Raw genomic sequence first — 12,088 nt, forward strand, 5'->3', positions numbered from 1 at the left:
TGGAAATCAAGTGGACATCTTGCAAAGTTACAGGCTTTTTTGACACATTTCCTGCTTAGTGTTTCCATGGAAACCCAGCGTACATGTGACTACCGGGATGAAGAAAGCTATTTGATTCAGCTAACCCAGGCTATTTACATGATAATCTTTAATTTAGGCTGACATCGTGTACATGCCAGCTGATTTCTTTCTTTTGTTTCATCTCGCTCTAACCATGTTATTTTCATGCAGTAACAATTAATGTTAGCAGTAGCCACTGTAGGAGATCGTTATTTCTATATGTTGATTATCAGCCTGCACAGCTGTATCAATCTCATCAATGCATACGTGCTTATTGCTTTTTTTGTGGTGTGTGTGTTTTTTTTTTTTTTTTTTTACGCCAATCTTATATGTGGGCAGCAATTCAGAGATCTGGAAACAGGCTAAATCCTCGTATAAGTTTCAGTTGATCTTTAATATGATTTTTTTGCACAGTACGGAGAGTCTTTGGATTTGGCCCTTTCTTATATGTTGGTCTCGCTATGAAAGTATCACTCCATCCAGGAGGAACGATTACAGTGAGCGATAATTCTTTCATACGCACAGCATGAGAATGTTGTATTAAGATAGACTTTAGATATCTGAACCAGTCTTTTCAAATGGCAGCAGGAGTGTCTGAATTTTTCTTGCACAGTCCTCACAGCTTGTTCCCCGTGTCTGCAGGGCGTTTAGATGGTGAACAGCCGTCATGTTCCCATGCTTCACCACCTGTGCGTGGAGAACATCCCGTGCTGCCACCCATCCCCAATTTGGGGATGGGTGGCAGGGACAGGGATGACGTTTTCTGTTGACGCCATACTTTGTGATTTACTGTCGGCTGATGGGGCAGGTGTGTTTTGTGTAAGAAATGTTACCCGTTGCAGTTTTAATACCCGCGTCCCTGTCGGAGCAGCAGCCATCAGTGTTGCATGCATGGTTGTTCTCTCAGCGAGGGGCAGAACAATGCTGACACCTTATTAGCGGTGCCAGTCCAGTTGTTGGCGGTTCCTGCTGAAGGAGCACAGACACACGCCACAATAGCTCACACTGTCTGCTCACCTTGTTAGTTGGTTAGACGGCTCCTGTCTAGATGCCCAGTGGAGAGGCTACCTTGATATTTTTGCTGGGTGGAAGGGTACCTGTTATTGCTCTGATCTGGAGGAAACCAGGCCTACCCACTGGTGCATGTCTCTGTGTTTGTATGCTCTCTCTGTGTGTGTAGGTGCCTGGCCTGAGCCATGTGAGTGGGTGCGTGTCTACAGTACAGCGACACAGGTATCAAAGAGCTTTGTAACTAGAGGAATATGCAACCTAGCAACCAGCCCTCCTCCTCATGTACACCGCTGGCCTGGATCGACACTCATACAGGGGAGAGAAGAGAGAATGCGTGTTATTGCAGTTCAGTTTAAGCTGTAGACCATTAGAATGAGAACACACACACACACACACATTACAACACAGGAGACATTTCTTACAGAAAACCAGAAAGAAATAAAAGGAGGAATATTCAAAGCTTGTTGGCTTTTTCCCACACCCAAATCAGTGATGTCAAAACTGATGTTTTCACAGCCGTCAAAGGCAAAACACCGGCTGCGGCTTCACTGATTTGGGTGTGGTTAGAACTACAACATGCTTGAAACCCACAGGTTTGAATTACTCCTTAAAACAGTGAATTGATGCAATCAGTGAATGATTTTCACAAGCATGAAAATGTGATTTTTTTTTAAAAAAAACAAAAAACTATGAAACGTAGAGAAGGAAGCAAGAGAAATGAAAGGAGAGGTAAAGCTAAAGCAGCTGTCTGGTTTTATCTCGGGGAGGGGGACCTACATGAGATTAGACATGAAGCGCAAAAAAGGAGCTCCTAACAAATGAGAAATTAAATTATCTCATTAGCCTTCTCAGCAGGACCTTCCCTCAGACATGACTGTCGAGCACAAAAGGAAATGTGTTTGGATGAGCACACACATCCAGCTTGAAGACAGTTCTCAGTAGATGGCAGCCTTACACATTCAGCTAATCCCCAATCCCCCTTTTTTCTCTACAGCAGCAGTAAATAAATAAAGTGGTAATCTATGACCTCCTATCTGAAATAATTGTAACCCGTCTTGTATAACTCATGATCTAAGAAACACTAAGAGAAGCCTTCTGTCCTATATTTCATGTTTTCTCCTTAAAATGGATCTATTAACTTTATTTTTTTTAACTTCTCTGTACTGTAAACAGTGAGCATACAGTGACTTTCCTTTGGAAATAGGTCAGGCTGAAAAAGAAGAACTTGGAACTCCATTCCACAAATCAAATGGTAGGTAAAACACAGTTTCTTTCCTTCTCCCTCTCCCTCTTTGTTCCCTAATCCTGTTCGATGTTGCTGCTCTCAACTGTGAAGTGGTTCACATGTTGGTTGGACCAATCGGGACATCTTAAAAGTAATTGCAGAGGTCTGTGAAACAAGACAACATTGCCTTAAAAGTCAGACAAAGCCAAAAGCAGGAGATTTTAAATAAACACTCCAGGTTGGCCAAAATTATCTGGAAGAGAAAACAAAGGCAACTATTATCCAAACTGCCTATTGTAAAGTGTCCATCACAGACTTACCAAGATTATTTGTGTGTTCGCCAAGAGCAGTCACTATCAGATCTGCCTCACAATACAGTGGTGTTTGTTTCCTGCCTGGTTAGACCTACTTTTTCATTTCTATAATGACTACATGTGACAGAATATATTACAGCTACATTCGCTGACAGACATTTAGCTACCATTACAGTCCTGCACATTTTCTCAACCCACCTACAGTATTTTCCATTACATTATCATGAGTATAATAACAGTTGTTTCGTCTTCTTGATTTGCTTGTTCATCTTGAGTCTATAAAATGGCGTCACTTGTGTCCATTATAGCAGCGATAACGCCCTCGTACAAGAAATGCATTATCCATGTTGACTTGGAAAATGGTTATCAGGTACAATCAAATTCTTCCTCCTCCGAAAGCAGAAGGCATTGTCAGACTAAATAATAGAGCAGTATTGGCCTCTCTATTCTAATATCAGACCATTGTAGCACAAAGGGTAGAAGTAAAGAGTGTGCTTTAATAGTCTGTACTCTTTCTTATACACTGCTAACTGACTGACTTTATTCCAGAGCAACTTCTTGCCAAAGTCCCAGGAAATTTTCTGGCGACCACCAGAATTTGAAGATTGCTTAGACATTACAGTCTAGCACGCAGAATGAACTCATTTGATTTAAGTGACCCTCTGGTATTCCCTCTAACATCACCCTCAGAACAAACCTGTCAGTGTGTTGTTCATTTCTTCCAGCACTTTAGTATCGTGGGTTGTGATGAACGGCCCCGTTAGCACCTCTTTACACTTGAGTTCATTTCGCCTTGATGATTTAGAAAGACCTCTTTTCCACTGCTGCCTGAGATGATGTTTTAACCAAAGCCAACTGCTCACTGAGAAGATTGAGGGTACTTGCACATTGGTGAAATGCGGCTGTGTTGGTGTGGACATGTTGCTAGAGGGTACCACAAAATATACAAACCAAGTCAGAGATCATGAAATGTCACAAGATGGGTTATGTTCATACTTTGAGAACTAGTGCTTCAACACAATAGCATCAATCAGTCATCAGCATCAGTTGTTATTCTTTTTTGGGAGGGGTGGGATCATAGTGGGTCTGCCTCTGTAGACATCAGAGGTTTACACGAGAAGCAAACCATTAAAAACCACTGCACCTAGCATTAGAACTCATACAAGTCTTGTATTTACATATACATATAAACACACTATTTATGAATCTTAAATATACAGTAAGTGTCTTTATATAAACCCTTGAAGCCATCAGTGTTCATTGCTCCTAACTTATTGTATAGCTGAGGATAAATGCTTAAAATAATGTTATAGTAGTCTTCAAGAGAGATCATCGCATAACTGGGTCACGTTCATTAACGGTAACCGCTACGAACAATGTCTGTCGGCATGACGAGCTCCAAGTGTCCTTGAATAATTTGTGAACCCTATTTGCTCCCTTACTGTTAATTACTTTGAATGGGAGTGTCAGCTCAGTGCCTAAATTGAAACTGTAAATTAACTCAAGCCAAGAAAGTAAAAGGAGAGCAACTGCTGGTACAGTGGGAAGCTAAGGAAGATCAAAAGCTGTGCTGCATGAATAAGAAAAAAAAGTTTTGGTTCTGTGAGAAAGAAGAAACTTCCATTCTTTGCTGTTTGCTTTGGATACTGTGTAACACTAATTCCTGTGGCCATAAAATGGAGAGTTCATGTGGGTTTATCATATAATAAACCAAAGATATATTGTGGGCCGGTGCCCTCTTAAAATTTTTAGAAGAGAAGCAGTTACACAAAGTGAATGACGATGCGAAATCAAGGACTGTACGAACATATACTCTACATGCAGATTCTTTCTGCAGATATAAATTTAAATATGTATGTTTTTATGCATCCAGAAATGGGACCACCATAGTGTAGTTCAATGCAATAGCACAGGTCAGTCTTACTACATCAAGAAAGGCAGAAAGGGAATTACAGATTCTAGAGATATTTCTAAGATGAAAACATGCTCTTATGGGTTTTGCTTTCTGGGGCTTGTTAAATGAGATGTTTGGATCAAAGCTAACACCAAGATTCTAACATAATTATTTTTAATAACTGTACAGCCGACAATATTAGGTGAGAGGTCTGATCCACATGAGTGGATTCCTCACTGCTTGAAGTTTAGCTGCATTGAAGGTATGAATGTTTATGTCATGAGGTTTATCATAATGCAAAGAGTTTATTCTTTTGACATTGCTACAAGGTGCCCTCTCCATATCAAAGAGAGTAAGATGTTATGCAACGTGGAAGAAGGACGCTTTGTACACACCACACGCGGGTTTCACAAATTCCAGGGCCTGATTAGTGTCCAGTAAGGGTGCTTCAGTCACAGAGTTTGATTTTAAAAGACAAGTTACATCACTGATGCTCTTTGTAAAGAGAAGTCTTAAGGGAAATACTATTACTGCAGAGGCCAAATCCAATAATAAATATATAAATCTACAATAGCATAGCATTAATTTTTTGGTCAAATAACTTTGACGTAGGAGGAGTTTCTTTGGCTGAACTTGAATAAAAACACTAGTCAGTGCTTTGGTCACAAGTCAACTAGTCCGATAGGATTTTAGCCAGTGTCCATAGAGTTACAATAGTTCCTGTGTAAAACATTGATGCTTGTGTGTGTATATATTTTTACACTATATTTACTAATAAATTACTGATCCAAAAATCGGCAAAGACGTGGATCGTGGGTGGAGCCATCCACCTGTGATGCCTGTCAATCAAAGTGGCTAACAAATGCTAAACTAATCACTTGGTAAAGTTCTTCATACCATAACTTGCTGATGCTAAACAGTTACAATGCAAGCGACAACCTCCTTGGCTGTGAAGTGAAGCCTATGCAGAAGTGCTAAACACATTTGATCTCTATAGCTAATTTCCCCGTTCATGACAACTGCACTGAGTCTGAATTTCTATTTAACTTTAACCCCTACAAATTATGTTTGAAACGTATGGGTGACGTCACAGGTACACCATCCATTCTTTATACTGTCAGTGGCACAATGTTCACCATGCTCAACATATTTAGTGTGTTAGCATGCTAACATAAATTCGCAAACTGACAGGCTGACACTCACTAAAACCATGCTACTAACATGGATAAACAGATTTCTATGAACTAATTAGTTTAATTTTTTATCTTTTGTGTAGAACAGTTAAAATGATTTTCTGTTATATACTTCACAGAATATGTGTAGTGTAACTGCAGTACAGGGAAAGGTCAGAAAACTGTAGCCTAAATGTCAGAGCATCTGCAAAACCTAAGTGCATTACTATGAGCAAGGATGTGTTTTATTCCTTATGAATGAGCTGACATTTTAATATGTCATAGTTACACAACAAATATACTGATGATAGCTGATTGTCTGTTGTACAATCAGTTCACTGAACTTTTCATTGAAAGACATTCTTATTACTGGTTTAACAGATCTGAACTTAACCAGACTTAAAGACAAAGATGTTTTATAACCAAAGTAGCATTTATAACTTTTCACCAGAGAACACTACACCTGTCAGGTATTATAGTCCACTGTATTCAAAGCAAACAGATCATAGAATAGGAACATCACATTTTTTTTAACACTACTGGAGAATTAATATGCACAAAAGCATATTCATTTCTCATATGCAGCCTGTTTTCAATTGAAGCAAACTGGAAGGTCAAGCAAATTTGATTACAAGCAGCAGTACATTCTGGAGGTCTGTGTTTTAATTTGCATACCTTTTAGGGAGAACACAGTCGCAAGGGTGCTCCGACTGGCTTTGCTTGCCATCAAATTGAAATGGATGAATGGATTGATGCAGTTAAGGTGAAATTATTCAATCTGATGCAGATACCAACGGTAGAGGGGATTTAAATTACTTAAGTGTTAGCCCGTTATGAATTTTAAATGGGAAATCATGTCCCATTTCCTGGGTTTAATCAAGTCTCTTTGAAAATCAGCCACCGGATTTCTGGTTTAATATACTAAGAAAGGAGAGAGAGGGGAAATGAAATATGGAGTCCTGATTGGGCGTCACAGCACACTTTCCGTTTGTCAGCAGAATGGCCTGCCATAATTAGGAAAAGCACCACAATGTAGTGAGCACTGTGTTCAAAGCCAAGGGCTCTACTCTTTTTTTTCTTTTTCTTTTTTCTTTGACTTCACACATTCAGACCTAGTGGAGACCTATCTGCCTCGCTTTATAACAGCTGCACATCAGAGTGAGCAGCCACTTAGTGAGGCTGGGATGTACAGAAACATTATCAGTCATATCAGAGACACTACAAAGCTGCCTCATGCCTCTGCCTTGTCCGTTTATATTTACACACTGCAAGAAGTCAAAGCAGCATGTGGCAGAGATGTACAAAGATTATCTGTTGGCACACTTCTCTTCAGATTCCCTGTGAACGACCACGACTGGAAAATTAATCTTAACCTAATCAGATTAGGCTTGGAGACAAAACCTAAATTGCAGTTATTAACCTATAGCTTCCAATGTTGATTACTAAGTGCAGTCCTATTGACCTGAGTGAATTGCATTAGAAATATTGTAAATATTCATGAGCGAGCAGCAGGTCCCTGGAAGATAAAGCGGGCCCTCGTCTGCGCGTTCACCTTATAAAGTGAGGGGTCAGACCCTTAGGTAATTTCTTGGAACAGAGTGGGAGGAGGCTGTTCAGAACGTTTCTATAAAGTCTGACCAAGAATGGAAAGCTCTCACCTTAAATCACTCCCCATTTCCTGCTGTCAGCAAGGACTCGTTTATGCCTGTGGTGATTTTCCAGCTTTATTACTGACCCGGTCCTTCAGGAGGTTCACTTGTCAATAGCTGTCAGTTGTCAATTGGCCTGTTAGCTGGACTGGATTGCTATTTCTGCTTTTTTTCTGACAACAGCTAATTCTCATCCGTTTGAATGGGTGGTAGAAAATCAGTAATGTTAGACTGTTTTTTTTACAGTAAAACAAGAATAAAATGTAAAAATTATAGTATAGTATTTTTACAGCTCTACAACTCTACAATTTTGGTTCAGTCGTCATGCTCTAATAAACTTAGCAACAGGCAGTGAAAAAAGCTGATAAATCAACCTACCTGCTACTGGCACAGCATGAAACAGCCAGGCAAGCAAGTGACTAGCTGGCGAACACATTTCTCAGAAGTTGGTGAAGACCAAAATAGTAGAAAAAGTAAAAAAAAGAAAGTCATTAACCCTTAACCTGAAGCCTCCTATAACCTAAACCGGTGATCTTCAACCAGGGGTCTGTGATCCCTAGGGGGTCCGCCAGTTTTTAATAATAATATTAATATTTTTACAGATTACATGGGGGGCTATGTTCTGTTTCTCGGCCAAAGGGGCTGAGAAAGTTTGAAGACCCCTGATCTAAACTATTAGATTACCCTCACCTCTTATTCCTCTTACCACAATAATTTACATATTATTTCAGATTTATCTTATTTAAAACTCAAAAGCAGGACATCCTGTGTATTTGATTTGTTATTGGGTTTCATTTTTCATGTTTAGTTAAGTAAAAAGTAAAGGATATTAAGTAATGGATAATGTACAGAAAGCCGGCCATTATTGCAAAATAAACCCTAGCAGGCTGAACAGCCCATTGGCTGTTAATTATATATTATAACGATATTATATTACTTACCATGGCTACTATTTAAATTCAAATATTGACATGAAATATAGAAAAAAAAATGTTTATTATTTTAATTTATTGATTCTTATTGTGTCATCTAGTCTATGATTAGCCCTGTTTCCATAGCAGCAGTATGTTATTCATAGAAATAGACATAGAAGGTCTTCTATAAAGAAAAAACAGACAGATTTGAGTATTCCACAAAGCCATGTAATTACATGAGATACCAGTTCATGGAAAATCCAGGGCCCTACGCCCTAAGAGCTAGCACAGGTGGGTTGACCACCCAAACTGCATAATCAATGAGCCACTTTCTTTTTCTTGCCCCACTGCACTCATCACCATACAGTACATGATTTTTTCTATAATCTTGTTCACTGCACTGCTTGACTTTAAGTTGTATCTCCATTTCAAGTACTAATGACTTGGACATCTTCATTTGTCCAAGAAGTGTCCTCCGTTGTTCTGCTTTTCTAAAGCATTGACTTTCCTTGTTGATGCAGATGCTGTAGTTAAATGGTCTTTACTGTTCATTGTACTTGATCTTGGCGTGAAGCTTGTATTCAGTATCACCTCTTAAGCAGCATCCAAATTCATTTCTAGAGTAAAGGAAATGAACATAAATCAGCAAACAGGACTTGAAACTGTTTTTAATTATGCGTACACATATCTCACAAGGCCTAAGCAGTGGAGCTAAAGCATAAAGAAAGAAAAAAGTGCAGATAAAATAACTTCCTATCGGACAATGGTTGAAAGCCTTCTTACAACAGCAACAGATCTCTATTATGGCACAGGATACACAAGCGCTGCAGCTAAGTTTCGACGAGACAATGGTAAGCATCTTTGTTCCAACTAATGAACAGAGAAGAGTGAAAACAAAAGCAGCATTTGTGGCATATACGTTTAGTTTAGTTACAGTAGTAGAAGAAAGGTAGCTTATTTTGGAATTGGTGAGGAATTGAAAAGCAGCTTAATTAAGTGTCTCTGGGTGCAAAGGGGGTTAAAGTACTGTTTGCTGTTTTTCAGGTTTTAACAGAGTCAATCATTGAAATGACTGAAAGTATTTTTCACTGTTTTTATGTAGTTTTATTTTTGGAGTATTGTGTGACCAAGTCTGGTCAGAGCTGTGGAAGAACATATCATTGGACCAGTGGTGATTTCTGCGTTCTACAGGACACAGTAAAACTTGCCTTGTGGGTTTTACGGGCAATAGTCTAACGTGAATTATTTTAGCATTGCTGACTGTGTTGTCATCAGCTGTCGTTTTCCATTTGTGTTCAGCTTTTCCAGTCGCCTGTGGACAAGCTGCCATTTCCTTCAAGCCGCAGACCCCACTGTGACCTCACAGTCTTTCTTCTACATCTCTCACTATCCAACACCTCACACACTGATCTTGCACTTTGCTATCTTAAATTAAGATGAATGTCAGCATTTGATCCTTTTTTCACTGTAGACTTTGAGAGTAGTGTTCCTTAAGGTCAGCCCAGTTTCTGTACCCTGAGCCCACAGAGACTTCATGTCCTGGCTCTGGGCAGAGGGCCAAGCATCACCATCCACAGGCCCCCAGTCAGCCCCCCAGAGCTTGAGGTCGGCAGAGGTTCATCTACCCTACAGACAGAAAATTATGTGTAATATGTGTGGACAAGCTCACAGTTCATAAAAGAGCAGGCGTCCAGACTTTGAAATAAAAGACTCACTGACTATTAGAATTAACTAATACAGTTTTACGGGCTATCAGCACTACATAAAGTAGCAAATACAATATTCACCCTCTGATTGGTTTCTCAGCGAGCAGAGATGTTTTGATCAAATTTTACAAGAATGCATAAAGTTGTTAATTATTGGGTTACTGGGCTTCAATGGGAGTTTTAATGTTGCATGATCTAAATGCTAATTCAGAGCTTTTTCAAATTAATGGAAGATCTGAGTCAAACTCATAACAGCCCAGTTTTAAATGACTACTCCAGTGATTTAGTGTTGCACTTCCATAAAGTTAGAGGACTCACAAGAGACAGATTAAAAGGGAATGGTCAAAACTAAACTTGCTAAAGCTACTTATCCTCACTTTTAGTCTGTAATATGGGTCAATGAATCCTGCATAATTCCCATAATGCAGCTAATCTTCTCCAAGCATCGTTTTGTCAGATCCTCTCTGCCTGGTACATGCCTACATTTTTCAAACTCCACATACCAGTTTGTAACAAAGGCTTTCTGACAGTGGTTAGTGGTGTCTCAGCCCAAAGTGACATAACCCTAATGAGGGTCATCATCACCAGATGAAAAGACTATTCTAATAAGAGTACAATGGTAAGTATAACCATGGCGACCATGTTTTTTTAGACTAACTGTGACGTATAGTAGCTGGAAGTGAAAGGTCATGAGATGAGACCAGACCTATCCATTAAAGGCTGAAGCCAATATTTTTATTTCATTTTAGAATTTTTTTAAAAATGTAAACTTTAAAAACAATTTAAAGTTTACCCATAGGAATTTCTGAAAGAAAGTTTTACTCCCTGGTTAGGCAATAGAACTACTAAAAAAAATAAATTTAAAAAATTATTTCTGCCAGAATGCCCTGATGGAAGACTTCTTCTTGGATCAGGAACTCGTGTATATGTATGTCTACAACTGTGGGTATAGAAATGCTGCATCTAGAACTGCAGGTTGTCTCAGGCTCTGCAGGTTCATGATATTAAGATAGCTTCAAGCAGCAGTCCTGGAGGCCAAGCAAACGGGCACTGCAGAATTAGAAATATATTTGTCAAAAGAAAATGAATTTATTCATAAGATATTTCTAATGTTTTTAAGAACAGTTGTGTTTCACGCTTCCTTTTGTACACGTACAAGTTTTACAAAGACAAAAGTTTATAAGCCTATTTATACATTTGGCTGTTTCTCATCCCATCACAGATCCACCAAAGTGTCCTCTTTTGCTCAATTTGGATTTTCACCCTGATATAAAGGCAGTAAATAGAAAACCCAAACTCTGGGCTTCAAAACATCCGTTCAGAGGGAGGCAAGAATCAACAGCAGTAGCTTGTTAGTGGTGTGGACTACACATTTCCCACTTGCCCGTACTATAATATAGAAGTAACCGTCTGGGCTTTTAAAATAAGTCAGTCATAATTACTGGTTGGGAGCTGGAGCGTTGTGTTCAGGACTTATTTTCCCTCCGGTACAGCTGCCCCCTGCAGCGGTGCTGTCCATGGTGCTGAAAGTCCTCTTCACAGACAGCAGTAAAACCTCTACATGTACACAGCATGTACCCACTTTTATATACACTCTGACTGCTGACAGAGTGAACAAACGCTCACCACTACATGTCTGCTCTCTGAGGAAGTTTGATACTAATTGCTTGGTCAGTAATCAGGCCTTATGACCATTTTTAATGTTCTAGCTGCTCATAGCAGTGGAGAAAATAATCCCATCTGACTACTTGGTTTTTCTTGGCCTGCCTGTGATGCTGTTCTACATGGGAATAATTTGAAAACAATTGGATTTGCTCAATCTCATACCCTCCCTGGGCCTCCCTGAACAAGAAATTTCACTTCTCTGCTTTATACCAGGCGCTCATGTCTCTCCCCAGCTATTTAGACTCTAATGTGTGCTATAAATAACATCAGTGCCAGCGAAAAGGGATAGAGGGCATATTGCCATACAGCTCAGTAACGAGCAGTGTTATAAGTCATTAAAGATTTTTGTGTAATTAATGCAGCATATGGTAAGACACCTGCTTTGGAGACTTGATGGTGTTACAGGCCTCCTATAAGGTTTTATACATTAACTCTTTGATTAAGACCTAAGGAGAAATCACTATTAAGTAGCTTTGTA

The sequence above is a fragment of the Larimichthys crocea genome, chromosome XV (assembly GCF_000972845.2).
Source record: "Larimichthys crocea isolate SSNF chromosome XV, L_crocea_2.0, whole genome shotgun sequence".
In the NCBI taxonomy this organism is placed as follows: Eukaryota; Metazoa; Chordata; class Actinopteri; family Sciaenidae; genus Larimichthys; species Larimichthys crocea.